The sequence below is a fragment of the Notothenia coriiceps genome, unplaced genomic scaffold (genome assembly GCF_000735185.1).
Source record: "Notothenia coriiceps isolate Sejong01 unplaced genomic scaffold, NC01 NC01_scaffold00028797, whole genome shotgun sequence".
NCBI lineage: Eukaryota > Metazoa > Chordata > Actinopteri > Perciformes > Nototheniidae > Notothenia > Notothenia coriiceps.
In genome coordinates this window covers 600,700-625,927 of record NW_011361498.1, presented here as the reverse complement: position 1 = coordinate 625,927, position 25,228 = coordinate 600,700, and the positions used below count along the sequence as shown (strand labels likewise).

General features: G+C 39.7%; 1 long non-coding RNA gene across 2 annotated transcripts; it reads right to left on the bottom strand.

Annotated features, from left to right (window-relative positions):
• Nucleotides 1-6,749: 6,749 nt before the first annotated feature.
• On the bottom strand, nt 6,750-10,298 carry LOC104958371 (uncharacterized). 2 transcript variants are annotated; one of them, XR_799760.1, is made up of 4 exons: nt 10,199-10,298; nt 10,048-10,116; nt 9,745-9,825; nt 6,750-6,834 (listed from the first exon to the last, which is right to left on the bottom strand). It is a non-coding gene; the product is annotated as an uncharacterized lncRNA (long non-coding RNA). The 2 variants fall into 2 exon arrangements; XR_799761.1 differs by having other exon boundaries at nt 10,215-10,272.
• Nucleotides 10,299-25,228: the final 14,930 nt, after the last annotated feature.

Sequence of the window (25,228 nt, the reverse complement as noted above, 5' to 3'; positions counted from 1 at the left end):
ACGGACGAGTCTTAAAATGCCTCTATGTCGATTTACGAGGGGCACTAATTTACGATATAGTACAAGGTATGGTGTAGTTCCTAATAAAGACTTTGTCATACCTCGTCTTTACGAAAAAAGAGAACGCCCAAATGGTGTTCCACTCAACGGAAAACATAAGGAAAAATAAAAAATGTGTACGAGAGAGGTCGACGTCCAACGAGGACTCAGAATTGCTAGAACGATTACATTTGTTTGGTATAATGCAGGTTCTTGTGCAGCCCGTAACAAAGACTATCGTTGCCAAAACATCACGCACCCAGTCATATAATGCTAGGTATAGGCTGTGTTTAGACCTAGTCGAGGAAACAGGTGTGTAAAATCTAATACCCATGTCCCCTCCTCCTAAAACAAAGACGTGTCAACTAGGTGACTGTGTTTTGGTAATAATATTATATGTTGTTTTCACCTAAAACGTATACTGAAATTGAATACTGTTGCTATGTTAAAAAGGTTGGACGAACATACGTACGGGATGTCGGGTGTTATATACAATGTAGTTAGTTGAGGTTTATAGTTGGACAGTATATATCCAATCCCAACAGTTTAAGTTGTTTATGTAAATAATTAATAATATTATTGTTATTATTGAGTATTTAGCATTGTGATAAACCTCGCGATTGTTACAAAACTAAGGCAGTCTTAGTCGTCCCTTACGAGTATCTTTGTTGTAAAACACACATGGTGTTTGAGGATTGATAAGTTTTGATTGTCACGGCGAAGTCTTTGTTGTTGATGGCATCAAACAATCACGGACTTCGAACACAGTGGAGGACACACGGATTCCGATAGTCGGTGTCCTTAGGACATACAAACGTGTCATTACAAACCACGAGATGTAATAATACTAAATGATATCGAGTTCCGTCGCGTTATAAAACATTAAGATTGGAGGACATCGAGGGGAGACACTACACGAAATAACTACCAGTCCTCGATGTATATAACGACAATATTTGTTTGTCTAACTTGCAGGAACAACCACAAATCTTTGTTTATACTTACAACCAGTTAAATTCGGAAAGGTCTAATACGCAGTAAAATTCGTAGATTAACCTCTAATTTGACAAACAATCCTACGGATGAACAACTGCAACCGACTTTTAGTGACTACGTTTAAGGGGTTCGACAGTCTTTAAGTTGTGAGGTTGATCTTTTACGTAAGATAAAGTGACGTCTTTTACGCACGCTTACGACATTGACACTTGTAAACACCGACTTAATCACTTTTACGTCTTTTTTCGACTTATCAATAATGGACTTAAACATCGAACGAAAATCGATGTTTTTTAGAATTATAAAATTACTTTTCCATTTTTTTCCATTATTTGTTGTTGTACATATCCGAACTAAAGGACTGTTATCACCTATTACATTATCAACTTCTACCAAAGACGTCGACTTTTATCCACTTCCTCAATTTATAGGCTACACTCATCATCACTTACTTAAACATAATTCTTCTCTTTTCTTTCATTTTTCCGAACCCTTTCGTCGTCTTATAAAACTTGACGTTTGAAAAGCTGATTTGTAATGCAGTGGTATTACCAAATTATAAATCTTTGTACAACTGTCAGTATACTCAGGAGGTCAGTCTGTCTGTTTCTTATCCGACTCTGTCAGACACTTACAGGTACACAAACAGTCAACAAACAAAGACACGACTGTGGATAGTATTGTTTATTAGTATTGTGGACACACTCGGGTCTCTAGTTTCGAAAGTTAGGACGGGTCGTGTGGTACCAATAGGTCGACGTGTGACTCAAGTTAATTCTTAACGTAATTCCCTATTATAGACTTGGTAGAAACGGTGGACAAGTTTTGATAGCCGAGGATTAGTTTTTTTAATTGTCTGGCACTCGTAGTCCCTGGGGTTACTTTACTTATGACAAAAAACCCCCAAAACACACCATTTTCACTTCTACTCTCCGTCAAACAGAGATTTGCACATGAGAGAGACAAGCTTCTTCATAGGCCCTAAAAAAATTGTACGCCTTAGTTAACCGTCGATCCACCTCAAAAATAGAGAAGTACGGGAGTTCTCCGTAAAACAAAATTAAATAAGAATTCAAAAAAAATTTCAAAAGTTGGATCCTCGTCCAAAAGGACAACAAAAAGTACTTTTTTACAGAGTCCTCACATCCCAAAACCCTTATACCCGTTCAAATTTTGTAAAAAACCCCTCTTAAAAGTTGGGAAGGAGGAGAGACAAAACTCTAGTTTCGTGTCACGGTAAGTGTGGATTATCAGTCAAAAAGACCACGCGTGGTCTGGTGATCAAACAATGTAACAAGTAAAAGTCTTCCAAGCCAAACGTAAGTGCTGTCCGTTTTGAGTTTACCTGATATGTGAAATTGTGTTCAGTACACGATGGCCTTTACGACAAGTTGGTAACAGGTCTGGTAATTCCCCCATCTTTTGCGTTTAAGGCCGTTAAAGATGGCTCGGAGGCGGTACCTCGTACGGCGTCTGCAAGCCTCAATCAAGAGTACTACGACAATTAGACCTCTAGCTGTCTGCTTGAAATTTTCGCCGGCGAGTATACTAATATATTAGTCTGTTACAGGGCAAATTTTTCATAATATTGTGTATATTATCTGCAACACGTCATCCTCCCCGCAAAGTGGCCTGCTGTCCAACAAGAATGAAAATAATGTAATGTAATGTAACGTAAATTCGGCTGCGAAAGTAGGTTTCGCTGAATGTTATTATCGTAAGCTGGGTCCTTCCTATGTGGAACTACTTTTTTTTAGTAATTCAGTAGTCCAAAGTATCTCGGTTTGTAAATTTCTCGATGAGTTGACCGAAATCCTATTCGGTCAGGAAATAATCATATATTCACGAAACAATCATTAGATAGCTTAGCTTCACCTCAGGCTTTCTCTACTCAAAAGTCGACGCGGCTTATTTTTTTTTAAGCTAAGGACCCCGAATCAGCAGTGCTCTAACAGGGCTAAAACAGAGGGATATGAGGGATGTCTAAAATGCATGATTTGTTTCGTATTTTGAGCAAAACACATCATAGACATGTTTTTTTATATAGCTGAGACCCATAATATATGCCTAGAAATAGCATAATAGGAGACCTTTAATATGTAGTGCACTATTATTTTAATTTAGGGAAGGCTTAATAAGGTTGACCACATATTTATTCTGGTAAACATATTACCACAGTCTAACAGTGACACACAATTGCCCAATATAACCTGCTTGCTATTTTAGCAACAATTGCCCAAACCAGTCAAGCATAACAGGAGACCTGGGGAAGCATCTGCTGCACAGAAACAAACTAACATCGCTTTAGGGCAAGCTGAAGGAGCAGATCGACAGACTCAGGAGGGTTAAGGAGAGGGTTTGCCACAAATATGTGAGAGAAAACACTGCCTGGACAGGACAGAAACATCACTGTCTGATGGCTCCACAATACTGTTAAAAAAACTGAATGCACACACAGAGGTTTCCTTTTTTTGGCTGCAAAGATATAAACATCTCTACTTCTGGCACGTCAACAGGCTGGCTGAGAGGAAAAGAGGTAAGGGAAATTAGGAAAGGGAATCATCTGGATCTTAGGAGTGGGATAAATAAAAAATAAACATAAAAAAGAACACAAACAAACATACAGAAAGTGTGAATGGTTCTTTTGATGCACGGTCTGTCTTCTTTCCAGTAAGAGAATGTTGACTGGTTGCACAGCTATGTTTAGCTTAGCACAAGAGCTCTTTTATAGGAGTGAGTTGATATTCCAGTAAACATACTGCAGCAAAAACATGCCCTTTGTGTCAGACTTGGCTCTAAGTAGCCATGCTGTCCATGACTTCATAACATGAGTAACGCGCTTCAAAATGAGGGGCTTCTTCTAAGACTACATCATTTAAAAAAGGCCCCTTTGTGGTCCCATTGATTTGACCTTGTTTGGGACCCCTATAATGGGATCTGACCTCAGTCTGCAGAGGCCTCTTTACTTATTAAAGCTGTGGTCCTGTTATGTACCTCTACTTAGTTAATTTAAGATAATTACCCTGAGGACAAGCATCCTAATTGCGCACTTTTTCCATTTATCCATCTTCAATATACCGTTGACAATAAACACTGAGTTCAGGATCTAAATTGCGCACTTAAAATCCCTTCATTATGAAGCCCCATTTTCAGAGCTATTACGGTATGACAGGTAAAGGTTACTCATACTCAGAGTGAAAGCGAGATATAGGGAGGGAGATTTATACCACTGAATTACTCATTATCACAGACTTGACAAGACACAACATCCTTTCTCTATAGTCTGATTTACGACTATGAGTGTATCAGGCTTAACGTGCTTGGAGTCATTTAATAAGTATTCTTCCATACAGCTGTAACACTGTTAGATTGATGACACATTTATTAGGAGTTTCTCAGGCAATGACTTTGCCTACAAACCTCTTCACCATGGCATGACTATTTAATATGATACTACCCCTTATTATGATGGCAGGTACTAATACTTGGGTGAGCTAAAATACCAGGAACAACATATGTCAAATGTCAAATTGTACTATAACTGTTTCCTGGATCTATTTTAAAGCAACATTTGGCAAAAATCAAGACATAGCCAATATAAATTGGGAAACATTTCAATATGTTAACATAAAGGAAAAATGTGTGCGCCATCACAACTTCACTTTTCTTTAAATAGCATCCATTAAAAACTAATTTGATCTTTGCAGTCAATTTGCAAAACAGCTTTTATGGAGTTATATATGCGTTCTCATAGCAGAACAAAAGCAGATGCTGACTGCATGTTTTCAGATGTGTGAGCAGAGACCATGATGATCTAGTAGGATGACATCACATTCATACCCTGTAAATGTGACTAACAATAAACAGTTTGCAAGTCCACTCACTCTTTGATTCTATTTAGAAACACTTTATCAAAACTCCATCATCTTCTATAATTTGTTGTTTGTAAATTAAAAAGTTGTCATAAAGCTTTGAGTCATGCGGTCAAATAATTAATTTCACTAAACTCTTATTGAAGGCACAACAAAGTCCAACTTTTTGTATGTAAGGAATAAGGATACAGACCATGATTGGTACAAGAAAGACCAGTGTTTCCCCTATATACAAATAGTGGCGGCGCATTGCCACTGCTGAAATATGAGCGCTGCTGCTAGGGGGCGCCAGCCAGGTACCCAAAAAGAAAAAAGAAAAAAAAATGTTCTTTACTTTTTTTTTTTTTTCTTAAAATAATAATATATTCATTTTTGATTGTTTGTTATGTGGATTTGTAGTATTTGTGTTACTGGCATAGGCGACACAGGCAGTCGCCTAGGGCGCCAGATCTGGGGGACGCTGCGCTGGTAGCTCTCGGAGGGAAAAAACATTTTTGACCGTTGGCGCTCATCCAAATATTCGGCCTTGATGTAACAACATTCATAATTAAGTAAATGTAACACCATTTTCACCCCGGTTACAAGTTTAATTTGCCCTGTACGGTGGGTGCTGTAAGTGATGAAATCTTGGCTTGCACGTCACAACTCTACACTTGTCTTTCATTCATTCCTGTCTATATGCTGCGTGCGCAGCCCAGCCAACTGGGAACAACAAAAGCTGTGTGTGTGTGTGTGTGTGTGTGTGTGTGTGTGTGTGTGTGTGTGTGTGTGTGTGTGTGTGTGTGTGTGTGTGTGTGTGTGAGTGTGTGCGTGCATGCGTGTGTGTGTATGTGTGTGTGTGTGTTGAAGGGATGAAGGATGGGATGGGAGGTTTCATGACGGGGCAATGATTATGAGCTCCGAGGATCATCATTCACTCCATTACTAAGTAGAAGTGGAGGACAGCCAAAGTATCTGAAAGCAGGCGAGGCAAATGGGTGCTATCAACACCACCCCCTGACCCCCATTCAAAAGAGACTGACAGATGGGGCGGGAAGTGAAAGCACATCGGAAAGGGAATATGGAAACATAAAGTGAGTAAGAGGGATGATGGAGAGCTGAAGAGGAGGATTAAAGTAGTATTTTCTTGATCAATGGCGTATTCGATGTTGGAAATAAAGTCAAAAGGGGAGGAGAAAACCCTCCTAAAGCCTCCATGCCAAAAGTCTGTGAAGCCTCGCAGGAATTTACAAGACAGTGATGTAATATTCATATACAAATTATTTCGATTTCATACATTCATATGTCGGTCATGACAGTGGAATCAAACGGTAACAAAGCCCGGGTGGTGGAGCAATGAACGGATTATGAAATATCATTAATAACGGCTTAGTTGATTACTTGATTCTGATTGATCACTTTATCAAAAGCGATAAGATAATTCTTAAATAAATAGAAATATTATTAAATAAATATTGTAAGTCAAGTCGTTGGTTTATTAAGTACCCCAATAAACACAATTAGAGGAGTGTTGAATTTGTTGTTTATATTTGCGATATTGTTAGATATAGATAGAAAATAAATATCATCTGATGTCGTGTCATCAGATTTCTTGGCCCATAAATCCAGTAAAAGTCAAGATGAAGAGTGAATAACAAAAATGATTCAGCACCTACAATGTAACCCTCGGGGGGGAAACTCTGACTTGTTTGCTTTTGTTAAAACCAATCCCAATTGTTTTGGTTGTCTGTAAGCACAGGTCCTGGTTTAAAACTAAAAATATACCTTCTGTCTGCATACGAAAAGTTAGACTACCTTATATTGATAATAAAAATGAAAAGGATGACAAATAAAAAGTAACTCTCACCTCACAGAGTTGGCCTTTCTCCCCTCTGCTTTCATGAAGATTTTGACCTGATCATGCGGAGTTTGCACATACATCTTCAACCTGAAACAGACATTTGAATCAACACAGGACGTTACAGACTCAACTCAATCATAACAATATTTTTTGAATAAAGACAATTAAAAACACTGGGACATTGACTTTTTAGAATGTCCTAAGCTTGATAGAAAAAAAGGTCAACACACAAACAGTTCATTGAGTGTAGCACAGGAGAGACCCAAATATACACTTGTCTGGTATACTGATCGACATATGGATATGTTCCGACTGAGGTTTTTTGTGAAACGGAAAGTCCATGTAACTTACGGCACCTGAGCCTGCTGTAAACAGCCAGCTGATGGGCCGTAGAGAGTTAAACCCCACTTGAATCCAGACTAAGTAGAGGTTGTGTCTAAATGGTTGGCATTGGACCAAGTTAGGTGTTAAAGACATATTACAGTCTGCATTATGCTCTGACTGTAGGTTTTACAGTAGACTGCTTACTGCTGACAGTTGTCAGTGCGAAGGTCAGGTCAGATGAGTCATAGCACTCTTTTGTTAGAGGTAAGGATAGGAAATATTGAATGTTTAGAAATCAAGAAACCGGACTTGCGGGGGCAAAATTCCAAAGATAAATGGAGGAAAGTAAGACTCTGGGAATTAGACAGAACACAGGGAAACACAAACTGGAATGAATGGCTTGATATTGAATATCAGGATAGACATTCACCTTTAAAAACTGTTTTTGTGAATTCAAAATATATTTCTCTTCCTCGTTTGAATAAATTCAATCCATTCAAAAGCAGCTTATTCATCTGCTTTGTTAGAAATATTCTCATTAAAGTTGAATACAATCATACGTAAATATGTTTTTTCAAATTGAAAAAGTGATTTAAGAAAGACTTAGTAGTGATGTGAATATGAATCTGTAAAGAGCTCTTGCGTGCAGACCCATTTGTACTCAGTATGCAACTGAGGCAAAATCCCTCAGCCCCGCTGCCAAACTCAATGACAGGGTCTCTGGTCTGATAAAGGCCATCAAAAACCAAAGCTGCAGTCATGGTTACAAACTGCCCATATTTCTAAATACATAATGGTGAGAATTTAGAGTAAATACAATTATTGTTTTTTAACAACTGATTTCTGTATGCAGCAGTGGTTTTCAGCCAGCATCTTGACGACACAGTTTACGACAATACACAAAACTCCTATGCTATGTAATGTTCCCAGGACGATACGATGCAATAGCGTATGAATGTAACTGCGTCACACTGGTGTTAAGCTGCTGCAATAGTGCTGATACTGTATCTGCATTTCAACAGCAATTATTGTTAGCAATTCAATTAGCTTAGTTTTCCCCAGTCACATTCCCACTTGTTATGAACATTGGACTTGTAACTGAACACAGCTCCACAGTTGTTGCCAATAGCAAAACTGCTCATTTGAACTTTCAAGAGAACAATGAGCTGAGAAGCAGTCATTACTGTCAAACTGAGAGGTTACACAAATAATAAATCAAACTGGTGCTGACTTCTAGGTCTGTTATCACTTTGTTCACTTTTATACTTCTATTCTCGAGTTCAGTTACTTAACCAAAACAACTGAATAGTGGACTTATTCCGCTAAATACTGCACATTAATCTAAGGATTATGACTTGTCTTATCAGGAACTGAAGTTGATGACAATAAATTAACTCCATCTGTCCATTTTCAACTACTTTTAAAGCAGTTTGAAAATGTTCAACCAGCTCTGAATTTGGAATTCGAAGGCGCCCCCTGGCCAAAGTGGAGATACAATCCCTCCACCTGGTCCTGGGTCAGCCCCTCAGTCTCCTCCCAGCTGGACATGCATGAAACACCCCGATAGGGAGGGGGCATTCTTACTAGGGGCCTGGACCATCTCAACTGGCTCCTTTTGACCCAAAGGAGCAGCGGCTCTATTCCCGAGTCCCTCCCGGATGACTAAACTTCTCACCTTATAAGGGATATGCCAACTGAGTATTACTCAACAGACATGACAACATGTTCTTCCGGTCGCTCCTGTTAGGGGTCATCACAGCAGGCCATATGTTTCCCTCTTTTCCTGTCCTCCGCATCATCCCAGCCAACAAGCTACACACTTTAGGCGCTTTTACACCGCAGTACTTTTCCCACTTAAGTTCCGATATAGTTCCGAAATGTTGCGTTCACACACATGAGAACTAGAGAGTTCTCATGAACTAAGTTCTGATGAACTTTTCTGGGAAAAGTACTGCGGTGTGAAAGTGCCTAGTTTATATGATGTCCTTGGCTTTATTGACAATTTGTACAAAGCTTAATTTTCAGCGGACAAAAGGTCCCAAGTGTGGGAAAAGCTTCAGCAGACCTCTCCCTAACACTATCCCCAAACATCATTAATGTAAATTGGCTGCTTGGCCACACTCTGCCATAAAACAAAGACACTTTGAGACATGAAAGAAGTTTCCAAGCTGGGTGGATTAATAACAGCTCACAAACACATATGATGCATAGAGCAGCTCACGGCTGATTGTTAGGTCTGTACCCTACCCCAACACCCATAAACATACAGTTTCCACTGAGCATGTTGCATGTATTTGACAAGAAAGTGATGGTCAGCCTGTCCTGTAACGACGTAGTATCATAAATCATCAATATCTATATCATCTATATCAATGACAATGACATTTTCCGAAACCTAAGTAGTTAGTAAATGTCTCCGCTATTAGTTAAGAAGTTATCTGAAGTACAGCAACACGTTGGTTCACACATATCTTCTTAATCAGTGCCACACAGAGGGTAACACCTTTTATATTTTGGAAAATAAATAAGAACTATTATACAATTGATATTCCGAATAATTCCGTTGATACTGGGAACCTGGGATTAAGTGTCCGAATTGTTGTAAAAAAAAATTATCTTTGTGGGAAAGATAAAAAATATAGGAAATGTAAGTATTAATGTAAAAATGCTCACTTTTGACGTGTGACAGGGTCCGACTCTGTAGGGTGGACATAAGGCGTCAAGATCTGCTCCAAGGTTTGCCTGTCGGACACCCTAAAACAAAAAAAGATAACATCTCTGTTTAGCTTTTACAAATCGTATAAATCTGAATAGTAACTATTGCTGGATCGCAGAATATGCACCTTCATGGTCCACTGAACTTCTAAAACAATACATAAAGCAACACACCTGCATTTTGATTATCAAAGCAATTTTGATCATCTGTTTTTTAAGAGGTATACATTTTGGGAAATGTAATATTGTTTTGTAACTCACCTTTTCTGACTGAACTCGGTGCTGCTCTGTGGAAATATGAGCTTCAGATGCCACAGGAACATTTTCTCTCTAAATAACACAAAGGCAAAGTCATATTTAGTTTGTATTTCCAGCTTATCAAAAACAATGTGCTTGATGCTTTTTTGTTCACAGTCAGATGAGGTCACCAGCACTCTTCACAAATGCCCTTGTTTAAATTCAGAGGATAGAGAGGACTCAGCCGTGATCTGTCCAAGACAATATGCCTGGCTGCTTCCAAAATCTTGTCCATCTGTGTGACTGAGTGCGTGTAAATGAATAAACCAGTCACCATGGAGACCTTGATATATACACTCAATACTAGGACACCAGCTGTTGGATATCACATAATGATCACTCTTTCTGGGGTAATAGACTGGGCAGTAACTCTTAAACGTGGTTGGGGTTTTTGGGTTGCTGGGCGTGCTCTGCAACCAAACATTTATCCCGTAAACAGCTGCTCTGTTTTGACCTACTAATGTCATAGGGATGTCAGAATAACCATCAAAACTTAATATATCAAACAGTTTGGAAGATATGAAATACAAGATGTAATTCAGCACTAAATATTTAATAATATAACAATAATGTTAGTACTAGTAATTACCAGTCGTTTAGATTCTTTTTCTTTTATTGTCTATCCACCATTTCGGAACATTAAAATGAATCTGAACTGAAAGAGAAACATTCTTTTTATGTGGATAAACTCAACAAAACATAAAAAGTAGCACCAATAAATCTAGTTTACCAACAATCCAGAGCAAAGACGCTCGATGACCAAGACCACAGTATATGCCATATAAAGGGTGGAGCTGATTCATCAACCCATTCTCCATCAGAGTTGTAGGACAGAGGCCTTGATGGATGACCATGAAACACACGACCCAAAGCATAATTGTAAGGCACATAAGGTAGACCTTGTTATTAGGGCTCACCAAGAAAGATTCAGAGCTCAAATCTGAGGTTTCTTTTGATATCTGTAATATGAAGATTTCTGTATTTTGACTCATCTAAAAACAAGTATTTGGTAATAAATATTATTAAAACAAATGAGCAGTTAGCATGTAACGTTGGGTATTTTAGCATTTCATATTAGCACGGAAGGAGTATATTTGGGTTTGCACTGCCTTGAGAAGGTTCAAATGAATCATACAGTTTGTTGTTGTTTGATAATCCTTACAAAAAGAGACACAATTCAACCTGTCCTTCACAATGTGATTGTCAGGGCGAAACCTCATAAAAATAAACCTTGTTTGAGAAAGAAAATCCACACCTGCTATATGAAAGCCTTTAATCCTATCCCACCCACAAATCAATGAGTCAATCATCTGCCTCCAGTTTCTCACTTGTATAGATTCGTTGTTTTCTGTTATATATATATATGAATAGAAATGGCATTCTATTTAACAATTAGGTGGATATTTCAGCGTAAAGGGCACACATTTTGACCTGAATAATATGTATTCTATATTCATGTAATATTAGTGTTTGTTTGTTTTTGCAACAAGAGCCTCGTTTAAAAACCCATGTTCATTAGCTCGGTCAAAGAATGGGTCAACATCTGAACACATATAGACTTTATGTGCAATGGACTAGCAGCATATTGCTGTTCAAATGAATAAAAAGAAAATGTGAAGACATAAAGTAAATATTCTAAGGAAATCCATAATCACTGGCAATGTGCCACTCTTGTCGACCCCACGTGTGTTTTGACAGCAGGCATGGTTCTGGTGCTGGTGAGGTTTTATTGTGGATCCAGATGGTAGCATTGTACAACATGAGGCATGTTGTGCTTCCTTCAAACAGAAACAGGATGGGTAGGAGGAGTTCAAAAGAAAATAAGTATGAACAGAACTGGCAGGACACCCAATGAAAGGTGGTTATGAGTTTCCACTTGGCTGTGAGGGAAGGCTGCAGCAGGCAATTTGAGTGACAACAATGAGCTTTGAGGGGGTTCCCTACGCAACTGTAGACGTACAACACCTTAGTCAGAGGAATTTATGTTTTCCCAATTTCGGCCAACTTTCTCCTTCAGCGCAACGGTGTGTGTCTACGTGTACAGGTGTGCATGTGTTTGTACGTGCAAGCAAATGAGGGTGGAGCACCAGGTGTGATGCCATTATTCTGTCATTACAGCAAATGGAAACTATGTCTTTCAGTGGAAAAGGGGCTTGCCCAAAGATGCACGCAATCATTTCAGGCAAGGCCACAGTGCATACCTGGGATAAGTGCCATCATTAATTGTCGGGGAAAAAAGAGGAGAGAGCAGCATAAAAAAAGTCAAAACAGAAGCATCAACTGTAGAGGACGCCTGCTTTAAATACCAGAATCTGTTGAAAAATATTAGGACTCACAACTTAGTCCTTTAGCATTTATTGCTGTAGGGCCTTGAGGGAGGCATTTATACTCCAGAGTACAAAACAAGTTGTGCAATGCAGTTCCCATGTGTAACTGTGAATATGACAAGTACAATTCCTGCTGAAAACATGCCTGTTTAAAAAGATTAAGCGCTTAAACCACACAAAGATTATGTTAAAAGGTTACTTATAACCTCAACGGAATCCCATGCAAGTAAGCTATCTGCTGCCTTAACTGGCCCCCATTGAAAGGCATTTTCTCCTTCAAGAGGGATTATTCATCAAAAGGCTTGTTGGACCACAAAAAATAAGCCTAACCAAATAAAATAGGATTGGTACATGGAATAGAGTGTGAAAAAAGGTAAACATGGTCATTATAAATACTGCGCAATTGATTTACGGTTTGTTTTTGATAAATAAAATCTGATTCCTTCATATACGAATGTACCCACAACAGAATCACAACGCCAACGACATACCGTACTGGGCGATATTCTTTGTTTTGTCTTATTGTGAAACCTCAGTGTCCTCAAACACTGTGAGGTTACAGAATATATTGAGCAGCCAGAATTGCTTAAAGTGGATGGAAGTGGTCATGTATCTCAGGAGGTTTCCCAAGCGGTTGCCGTTTCAACTTTGTTAAATTGGAGCACAATAGTATGTGCTACATAATATTCACACAATAAAAAAAGCTAAAGTAATAGTCTGGAGAGACTCACTTTGTCACTGAATATGGAAAGTGAAAACTAGAGGGACTGATTCTAATATCCGGGTCAACAATTAAAGTTGTTAGCTTGGAAAGTAAAAGCGCAAGTGATAATTTATGCCTTTAAAAACAATCTTTGGAGGAGTACTCATTTCTGCTAATGGACAAATTACTCCACTTTACCCTGAATAGCTTTTAAAATACCTAGAATGCTCTTTACATGACTGGCTACAACAATAGGGTACAAATGTTGATACTTTAGTTTTAAGTGCATAATCAACACCTTATACAAAGAATTGCTAACGACCAACTCTTAGGGTTGTAATTTGCTTCTCTGTCTAACCTAAATGGAGTCTGAGCAATTGCCTGCATCTGGGAGACTGAGAAATAAAGCAGACTCAGAGGAGGCTGGATGAATTCATTAATAAAAACACACTCTCTGTTGATTAAGTAAGCGATTGGAGCTGCCTGAGCCATCAACACTTGAGAGCAGACGGCCTGACGGTGGTCTGGCATTTTGAGCAAATCCATCTGGCTGGATTAAGGACTAGCAAAAATGGTGCAGTATATAAAACCATGTGTCCTGTGGATCTACCCGTCAGAGGGAGAAGCCTGTTGCCCAGGATCTGGGTGACAAGTGGGTGCCAGTGTACTGGGATGACAGGACTTTGGGGCCTTTGTACAGCAATTCAACATAATAAATCCAGTTTCCAAAAACATGTGCAACCTCAAAGGGTAGAGTGGCAGAGAGGCTGATGAACGAAAGAGAGAGGAGACAAAGATTACTGGCAGCCATATTGTAAGACTTTGCCCTTGCATCCTGGCTTGGGCCTGAGTTGCTGGACCAATGCCGCAGAGTTAAGCCATCAGTCTGTTTTCCCTGGAAAGAGTAGAGCACACTCCAGACGAGGGGCAAAAAAGAGGTGGTGGGTCCAAGTGTGCATGTGTACTGAAAGAACAAAACCTGTCTAGATCCATGAGGCTGTGACGATCATTACTTGGGTCCTTTTTTTGTTGTTGAAAGGATTGGAAAATGTTTCTAATAATGCATGCTAGATACAGAGATCTAAGTATAACCCAGGTATTAGAATTGATCCAACCCCAATTTGAACCACATTTAATGGAAATCTGACCAATAGTTGTCAATGTATTGGAGAATTAAGTAACCCTTTGAGCCGAAGTGGGGCTTAGAAAAATCTCATGTATCTTGAATAACACATACGGTAGGTACCTAGTCATTAAACTTCAGTCTACCAAACATGACAACTGGCAAGTTGAGATTCCCTATAATTCATGCAGCACACTCACATTTCTGGTTAATTTGCTGTTTGGAATTTCATTTAGAGCCAGTGAGTAGCATGTAGCCCACAGATATGTGGCCAATTGTGATGACAGCGTTTGCAACACTGATGAAATTGCTGCTTGCCATTCTGATGTGAGGTTTGCCTCTGATGGCAGTGAACCCAGACTCTGTTCTCCATCAGCAGTGGTTAATCAAGCCAATGGCAGCCACAAGGCTGTCTGCTGGAGTCAGAAAAAACATTTGACTAAAGCTGCTGCTGATTGTTTCATTTGAACTTCATTTCTGGAAAGTAAGAGTGTTGGTGCACGTGAGCGATCATAGTGATGAATAGTCGTCCTCCGCCATAGGGTCGAATATAGTTCTGACTACATAAATCTTTTTGTGCATTTATTCATCGTACAACATCCAATATTTGATATATCAGTCATGTTTCTACAAACCTGTGATGAGTGTCTACATTACAGCTACATTAAAGTATTTTTGAAATAGCATGAATTGGCCTAATCAAGGTTCTATAATTATATCAATTTTCCAATGTAACTGTGCATTTGCATGGCACCTTCACAGCAGGCAAACAAGACCAAACTGCTTTGGAGATGGAGGTCTATTATGTTGAGCTCACAGAGGTTTTGTAGCAACACTCTGCTACATTGATTCAGTATTGAAATATTGCATTAAAAAACATGTAAACATTCCTGTTTTCTTTTTTACCAACCATACTACTGAAGAATGGTGATGTGCTTTAAAACCATACCTAGCATATATTTTGCTGAACACTTCCTGCTGTTGCTTTAGAGTAAGAGCCCTCCATCAACCAAGCAGTGAAAAACGTACATTATGAAATCAGCCAGGCTGGAACATGCTTTTTCCACAATGTATGAAGGACCAAAATGTGATGTGTCAACTAACCATGATCAAAGTGAAGACAAGTGTGTATAGTATTTCCCAATGGCCCCACTTGAAAGCAGAGTGAACAGAGATTGGACTGATGGTTAACAGTAAATGTGTGTGGTAATAAGTAATGGTGGTGATACCATGCCGTTAAGTACCCTGCCAACAGCAACAAAAAAGGATATGAAAAACCTAAAGGCTGCATACAGAAGTAAGAAATGTTTTTGTGGATTGATTAGTTGCAGCAAGAACAAAGGGATGGTGACAAGGAGTCATACGAAGATGTTTCAGTGGAATGGAGAAAGAGATGATTTATTTGACATCTTAACAGAAAACAGGAGCAATAGGGAGAGTTCAGCATGCTTGTGAAAAAAATGCATTAGGAATGATTTTGAAAAACGGCAAGGTTTGATAAGCTAAAAGAACCCTATATAAAAGGCACGGCATCTCACAAAGTGTAAACCCAGTAGCTAGACCAACTAGGTAAAATAATTGAATGCAAATTGATAGAGTCTATAACCGCATTATACATTATAAAGTGGTATAAAAAGTAGGGATGCTCCGATCGATTTTCACTCTCTGCCGATCGATCGGTGCTCTCTATAAAGGCCGATCAGGAGAGCTGATCACATGCAGGGTTTCCCACACATAGACTATACTTGGGCGGGCCGCCCAGGTATATTAACGGCCGCCGAAGTATATTTCACGACCCATTTAGGTTTTTTATTTTTATTTTCCCGATGGCCTGCCCTGTTAAGTGGCCGGCTGGCCTGAGGATTTTTTGAGTGACTGGCTGTCTACATGATGTGGCCTGCCGACATGGTCACTGTCATACAGATCATAAATCAAAGCCGTTGATTGGTCTCTGTGTGTCATTCAAGCTCGGGATAACCTCAGCTCAGGTGAGGTAAAGGACTCTCTGAATCTAAGTTCTCAGTGTGTCTGATTAAACACATATTTCCATTTGAGGGTGTCAATGTTTTATCATATTGGAAATGGTATGTTATTGGTTATGGCCATGATGTTATGATTATTGAAATGTATACAGTTCTCATTCATAACACTCCATTCGATGTCTCACTATCGGATGCGCCTCAACGCGTATGCAAACAGAAGCATCAATCTNTAAGGCTGACTTCATCTCTGGCTACGCTTCCCTGCAGTCTCTGGATTTCCTTGCTCTCACGGAGACCTGGATTACTCCATCCAACACATCCACCTCAGCAGCTCTGCTGAGGTGGATGTGTTGGATGGAGTAATCCAGGTCTCCGTGAGAGCAAGGAAATCCAGAGACTGCAGGGAAGCGTAGCCAGAGATGAAGTCAGCCTTAGGAACAGCTGACGGAGCATTTTTACTCTACACGACACTGTTCAACACTTCATTCTGCTTCAGTCTTTAACTAAACAACCGCGGATGTCTTGAAAGACTCTTTCGCTAAAGATTTTGAAGATATCCGCGTTCTTGTGACACGTAAATACTGCGCTTCCTATGTTTTGGTGCGGACTGCGTTCACACCAGCAATGAACAGCTCCAGAGTTCGCAAGCAAGCTGTCCGAGACCACCTATTTTAGCGGACCAGAGTCCGGTTGTGCAGTTCACTTAAGAGGTCTCGGATTGTGTTCACACCGACCCAAATGAACCGCACCAAGCGGCTAAACGCAACAGGGTTCGATTCAACCGGACTATACAAGGCAGGTGTGAACGCACCCTAAGCCTTAACGAGTTGCTCCATCCACACTGATGTTAAAATCTGAAAAAGGCCTCTCTACCAAGCTCCAAACTAAGTTAAATATCTCAAGAAGTGTAAAAGATATGAAGAATCTGAATAACAAGTTTTATAGCTGAAGGTCTTTTGATCATTTTAAAGTTGGAATGAAGTGTCTAGCTGAAAGTATGTGGAAGGAGAAGCATGTGGCGCAAGGTGTAGGAAAAGAGGATTTGAAAGCATCTCCCATTGACTTCCATGTTTAAAAAGCTGAATATTTCAAAAAGTATAAAATATTTTTTAAAAGTTGAAGGTTTCCCATCGATTCCTGAAAAGGCTGAATAGTTTAATATTTGAATGGTTTCTGTAGCTGAAACTAGGCTGAAGTTATGGAGAGCTAAAGTATTGGCTGAAATAATCAGAAGAGGAAGAAAAAAGATTCGAAGAACTATAGTGGAACGCAGTGGCACAGCATTCCACTAATTACTGGAGAACAGAAATGGTGGCACTTGAAGTTGCAATGTCGCTGTTGAAATTGTTGTTTGAGTTGTTGTTCAAAATAATGCCTAGTTGAACAAGAACCTTTCAGTCTTACATATGTTTCAATGATAGTACCAACTAGCAGGCATCTCTGGACAGGCCCAGTTTATTTTTTGAACTGAATTACAATGAGTTTTCAACATAATTATTTGTTATCACAATCATGTATTTTCAGGATCATAATATTTTGTAATATTTGTTGTCCTTGTACCTTCTTCTGTATCCGTGCTGATGGGTGTCAGCATTAGAGGGGTAAACAATAGGAACCTCAGTGAAGAGAACATCAGTGTTGCCCTCTGTTCTCTTCACCAGAACACTATATAGAGACCAGATGTGTGTTGGCTGAGCCATCCAGTTGTGTTTTTAGAAATTGCCAATACTTTTAACAATGGATTAATTCAACACCACAGGGAGCTATAATCTGCTCTGCCATCTAAACTTGCTCTCACTGTTGTTTGTATACACTCGTGTTTTTGTTTGGTACGTTTATCCATCCAAAAATAAAAAACATCCGTGTTCCTTAATACGGTAAGTCAGGCACAAAAACAAATGAAATGGAAACACTATTTGTCTGGAATGCAGATTACACATGGTTACGGTCCTTTGAGATATTCTGCTTTGTATAATTACTTTGCACATACCAACATTTCAATACTTAACCTTCGACCATATTGTTATCTTTTCTACCCTAAAATTACCTTAGCTATTTCCTCTCTTCTAATGTGGACATGGTCCAGAAATACCCTTCAACTATTTGTTGTAGAGATATCTTGCGTGTTTTGAAGCCCACAGGCTATCTCTTCTTTCCTTTATCCTGTCGCTCAGGAAGTGCCAAAAATGTAGCCATTTATTTGTGGTATCGTCTGGAATGATCTCTCGCCCACCTCTGAGAAACTCTTCCAGGAGGGAGGGCTTCTTGGAAGTAGCCCAGCCAGTTAAGACCTGTAAATGTCACATTATAGCAGAGTGCTTTGATTGGCTTTGAGAGTGGGTGTCTACCTAGGCGGTTCTCAGTGTGCTCGTGCTTTTAGCAAAACAAACAATGGCTCAACAATCTCCACTCTGGCATGGCTTTGACGGTTGGCGGCGTAGGTGCCAGTTACTGTAAACATCCAAAAATATATAATGCTTCGTATTACGGTGGTGACAGCCTAAGCAGGATAGTTCTAAATCACTTGAGTGTAGAGGCAAGCCTTGTCTCCAAAGAATCCAGTTAACTTTTTAGTCTGGTGATTTATGACCGTCACTAATGCATGACAGGAATACTTAGACACAAGACTGATGTCATCTCATACAAAGAGCCAAAGGAGGGGTATGAGATCTGCTTCATGTGAGATATGTTGTTGATGCTTGGTCAGTTTCCATCTCTTGAGAACTCAAAGCAGGATCTTCAATCGGCAGAGCCGAGAATCAAAAACTCTATCAATCCTTAAATTATTCTCAACCATCAAGTGCCACAATCGGCCCGGAATATACAGTTGTCTATTCAAAAGTGTCAACAATTTCTATTTTTTCTTTGTTTCAAGCTTCATACACTTGCAATTAGCCTAAAGTCACAGCATATGTTGTCTTGTAATCACCTCTTTTTATTGTCTCAATTTGATCTGAAACAGGTACCATCACTTGGACGTTAGCAAGACCCTAAAGGACAACCTGAGCTTCAAAACAATGATTGAGTATCCTGTGCTGCATGTTGTACTCAGAGACCATTGGAAGGAGTATCCACTGAAAGGACCAGGTACAAAAAACAACAACCAATAACAAGATATGCCCTTCAACTAATTCCTGCACCAACACTAACCTACTAATCCTTTGTTAGCATGATATCATTCCTTCTTCACCACATTTCAACTGATCTTTTCTGTAACTAAACATGTGGGACATGAGTAAAAACCCTATGTAGCCCCAACACACAAACCCCTCTCCACTTCCCCAATTCCAACAGCATTGTATCATGTGCTGGTTTCTCTAGCTGAGACTTTGTGACTCCTTGTTCCCTTATTTTTCACTATGGCAACATGCTACCCCAACGGAAATGAGGGTGTGCTGCACAGCATCACTCACATCAACCTAACCTCAACAGTGACGGTGGCCAAAAAGAGGATCAAACATTGCTTACTTTTCAACGGTGACCTCAAAAGTTTTGAAATGACAGAATAGGAGAAAAACAGCCTGTGGCTTTTCTCACCTGTTTGTCTTAGGGAACTGGAAATTAAACTAGGTCATGAACAACTGCATGTTATGAATAAGCATACAGCACTAGTGTTCTACACAGTGTGGTCAAACTGTGTTCGTATATTCCAGTAGGGTAGTATGGTCACCAAAGACCACACTAACCCACCCAGTATCATTACACTGTCAGACCCACACAGGCTCAATGACGAATGAGGTCATTTTAGTAGGAGTGTGTGTTTTCAGTGATAAGGCCTTGGTGCCACACTGTTTTGTTATAATGTTAGCCATAGAAACATCCTGTTGATTGCAAGTGCCATGGCCTGGGAAGCTGGGCAGGAAGTGATAAAGAGCAATTGGACACTGGCGGCGGCACATCAGTGAGGATAAAGGAATGTTGAGGGTCTAGCAGACTCCCAACTTGCAGTGTAGAGCCTGTTTTCTGGCTAAAACTGCATTCAGCCAGTCAGGACTCACTCTTCGCTGCCTTATTGACCTTGAGCACCTCAACAAATATATTTTAACATTGTTACCTGTTGTATGGGTAATATTGTTAAATAATTTTCAAAAATGTTCATGGTAGAGCAGGCGGCTTATGTACTATGGCTTGATCCACATGGGGAGGACAATGATTCGAATCCGGCCTGGGACCATTTGCTGTGTTCCCTTCCCCCTTTCAAAACTCTCCCTTCAATCAAGGCACTGGTTGCCCAAATAAATCTATTAAAAAAACAACAACATAATTACTAAAAACATTTGGCGGTGTAAACAGTATATGACGGTTTTTCTACAATTAGTTCTATTCTAAAATAGTTATATATCGCTTTGCTGTCAGTACCACTATATGGCCATTTTGAATCATTACCCCTGTACCAATACACTATTGAGCCTTAAGGCACAATACCACATGCAGATGTGACCATCGTCTGCTAAAGTGATATCAGCCTGAAACACCAAAGTTGATATCCGCACTACATCAAAAATACAAATTGAATCGCATATGTAAGCAAATGTATTTTTGCTCCTTTGCTCTGAAAGATCGGGAAGTGAACTGGCCATTGGCCACCCTTCGGTTCCAAGGCCAAGTCCCTACAGACTGAGCCATTGCCGCCCCTTTATGACAAAAACATATAGGTGGATACATCACAGTCAACAAAGTACCAAAGCAGGCTTGTATTTGTTATTTATACTTAGTTGAGAATGCTCTTAACCCATAACTCAAACTCCGTACCTCAACTTTATAGGGTTGAAACATGTTAGAGCCTTTTAATCCTATAAGTAATGTCCGTGCGAAAGACAAGTGGCAATTGCAAGGCAGGCTTTTCCTTTCAATTGTGTTGCGTGTTTCAGCACAAAGAACAGAAACTGAATTACACTTATCTCTCATATTGTGGGATCAGCTTATAACCATGTATTAGAATACAGACTTTAAGTGATTTTTAAATGGGTTCATTCGTTTTATGATTCAGCAGACTGTTAGGAGATCATGTTGGGGTGTAATTGCATATAATTCACAATTATCATTCTTACAGTCATTTATTCTGCAGTCTTTCTTTCACACATGTCTATTCTGCTTTATTGCATAACTAATTGCTTGGCACCCAGCCTCACCCTGGAACCCAGCATGAAGCCAAACCATAGCGTCATCATTCCCAAACTGTCTGTACTCTTCCTCTCTTTCCTCCATGCGGCTCGAAGCATGACCCCAAGCTGTGCTCTAACCATATTTTTGCAACTGACCGCTCTGATCACTTTTGGTTACCTATTGACTTGTAAGAATGTTTAACTGCTGCTAGAGCTGTGTTTGATCATGCTTTTCATACACCGAATGGGTCATATTGTTTCAGCGGAACCCGCATCAGCCTACAATAGTTTCGCAACGAAGAGGGAACGGGCGGACCGAGAGGAGGAAGATGTGATCCGAGTTTCACCAAGCAACATCTGGACAGAAACCCCAGACACCAACCCTGAAACTGAAGCCCCACAAATGAAAAGGGCCAAGAGAGAAGCAGGGAATGAAGATGTAGAGGAGGGAGAAATCCCAGATAGTAGTGATGAAGAGGAAGAGGAGGAGGAAGGAAACATTGAAGACAATACCCCATGTGGTAGGAGCTGTGATAATGCCAAAAGCCCTGCTAATAACATGGAGATGATTAATGACAGGGAGGACTTAAATGTTAACGATGGTATTAATACACACAGTGACAGCAGCAGGGCTCTGTGTATTAATGAGGTTACTGATTACAATTGAGCTGTCAGAGAACAGCTGAGGTCAGCATGGCTAAGGAGGATCCTGTGAAAGAGCCTGTTCATACCCATCAGTGTCAGTAGGAAAATTAGTCAGCTAATGCTGCTGTCAGCTGTGGTCTGAAATGATAATGCCCAGATGTTCATGGTGAAATGAGCGAGGGCGCAGACATATCTGACAGGAAGTCATCAATCTTGTGTCAGTGTACGGAAGACTATTGCCACCAGACAGTGTTTTCAGTTGTTTTTAGATACCACTTTATAATTGTGTATATATGGAATCATTTCAATGTTTTTTTATTTAGGTTTACCTTATTTGTCTCGAACCATAATTTCTTAAATAAAGACATTTTTTGGAAATGTTTGTCCATTTGTCCTTTCACTAATATTGCACCAAACATGGCTAATATATTGTTTTATGGTATTCTCATCATATTCATCAGTTCACTTTATTCTTTGCCTTTCTTAAAATATCTTGGAATTTCTATAATACCTGTCTTTATGTCAATGTATCGTCTGTTCTGAAGAATTTGATTATGATCATTAGACTCCCATCTGTTCATATAGATCATGTGATCAAACTCCAGAGCACAGGACAAATGGACCTTAAGATCATGTCCTGTTTGAAAGGAAAATAGTGTGCATCAATTCCAATTCCTTTAAGTGTTTTTATTATCTTAGATAGTTTATAATTGTCATTAAAAACATCTTTGAGAATCTTCAAAAAATGCTCTTCTCTTAAGATAATAAAGCACAGCACTCAAGAGCAGTCTGTGTTAAACACTCATAGGGTCATGTGTCTCCGTCAATTTCTTTAAATATAAAAACTAAAGGAAACCAGCACCTTACTGCACTTCTATCACCTTTAAAGTTTAACACATTTCTCCCTTCTGTCAAGCTTCACTTATACCATTAGTCTGATTTTTCCATCAGCTAATAAAAGCTAATGTTGACATGCTCGTTTTTCACCTCTGGGGTGTCTCCCTGTGTGAATGTGCTTACGCATGTGATGCCTCTGCGTACCATATTCTTACCTAATGTTAGTTTATGACAACAACAGACTGCCAGATATAGTTGACGGTGTGGCTCATTGGTGGGGCCTGTGTTTATAGATGTGTTTTTATAACCTCTTGTGGATGTTAACCCCTATGGACGGGCGCTCTTTGATGTCCGTCCGCTGATGACGCATTTTCCACCCTTCTGCAGTCAGAGGCAATGATCTCACATCTGACTGCGCATCCCTCTGCGAGAGAGGACGTAGAGACCCATCACTCATTTAACTTTTTTTCCTTCCAAGTTCCATTTTAATGTCCATATTTATGTTTTACCATACATTTTGGACACACTGTTCTTGTAATGTCCAGCTGAGCCTTCATACAGCTTGGTCACTAAACGGCAAAGGGTTTGTTTATTTTTTGCTGCAGAAATGGTGTTTGTTGCAGATTTGTCTTGGAACTTTAATATGCCATTGTTTGAAATATGTACAAAAATAGGCTGGCGGATGACCAAACAAAGAGATAATGACATTGCTTTCAAAATCTCAGAAAATATTCTTGTTTATTATTTTGCCAAGATGAAAGGATTAATACCACACTGTCTGGGAAACACAAGCCTTAGGCCAACAGCTGGATAACTATTCTAGCGTAAAGACTGGAAACGGGGCAACAGCTTTCTTGCCTCCGTCCAAAGATGCCAAAATCTGTTTTCTCTCACTCCAAGCAAGAAAGCAAACAGCAATATTTCACAAAAAGGCAATTGAGTTATTTAAGAAGCAACATGGTGGCTGTGTTAGGCCTTCTCGTGCCACCCACAGTACTATTGATCTAAAATAAAAAAACATAAAGTACTTTGACATGTGGTTCATTTTCAGCAGACAAATACACTGTACTGTGCAAAAACCCATGTAACATACCACCAAGTTGATGAAAGTACCAAACTCCGGTGCCTGCACACATCTGTTCCTTTATTTGTCCCGGCTTTGCCTGGTTTGAATTACCACCCATTTTATTTTAGCAGTTCTCTTAATTTTCTATCTCAATAAAGTTACTCAATGCGACCACAGAAAAGCTCTGCTTTGTTTCTCTTTGCTGTTAAAAGTACATTTGAGATATTTTTAGTCAGTGGTGAACATAAGCATTTGAAATAATTGATCTTATTTAAGTAAATTGCCCTTTCAAATGTATGTAGTTGGTTTGCAGTTAATTACTCTTGATTTGGTGGGCAGAGTTCAATTGTGCTGCGTGCAGAGCTGCTTTTTTTATGAGAGTACTTTCAGGGACACGGCCCTGCTGTGGTGGCCTTACCCAGAAACAGGCTGATGTTGGCAGGACTCTGCTTCAGGAAAGGCAGGTACTGAAGCACAACATCATATTTTCAGGGCCTAATGTTACCCACTTTCACATGGCACACTGTCATTAGCCACACTAAGAAACATTTAACAGGCAGAACCTCCAAAATGCATGGAAAACATTTTCAGTGCTCCAAATTAAACACTTTTCATCTACAACCAAGTCTACAATTTTGCATGCTTATGTCACATTATAAATTGACATACAACCGATGTTCTCATTCATAACACTCCGTTCGATGTCTCACTATGGGATGCGCCTCAACGCGTATGCAAACAGAAGCATCAATCTCATTACGCCAATCCTGATTGGCTGGTGATCTTGACGTCTACGTCAGGGAATCCACCCACCCTATGAGTAGCTTGCGCTACGACGCAGCATCTTTCAAACACCTCTTCTCGCTTCCGAGCACATCTCGAATTATCAGTAGCCGGGCTAGCTTAACGGTCCACAGACTGAACCCAAAGCTAACATTCGGTCGACGGGCGCTTGCCGGTTACTTTTTTGCTTTGCAAGAAGACTGAACAATATTAACACACCAGTTAATATTGTAATCTGCCTCGCCGTTTCTTTCTTTCGAAATTACGGTAAGGTTTGATTTTTTTCTTCAAGCTAGTAACATACCTGTTGCTAGCTTTTCTTCCCTCCACACTGACACCACGGTAGCGAGGACGTTCTCTTTTCTCTCTCACACCAGAGGAGACGGAGATAAAAACAAAAGGTATTAACACACCAGTTAATATTCTTTAAAGAATCAAATCTACGCTGTCACTTTTTCCTTTCGGACTAATAGCAAGTTTGGATTTTTTTCTCGGTAACGTACCTGTTACTAGCGTGTCCACTCCACGCCGACACCCCGGCGAACAAAGATGGACCCTTCTCTCCCTCACACCA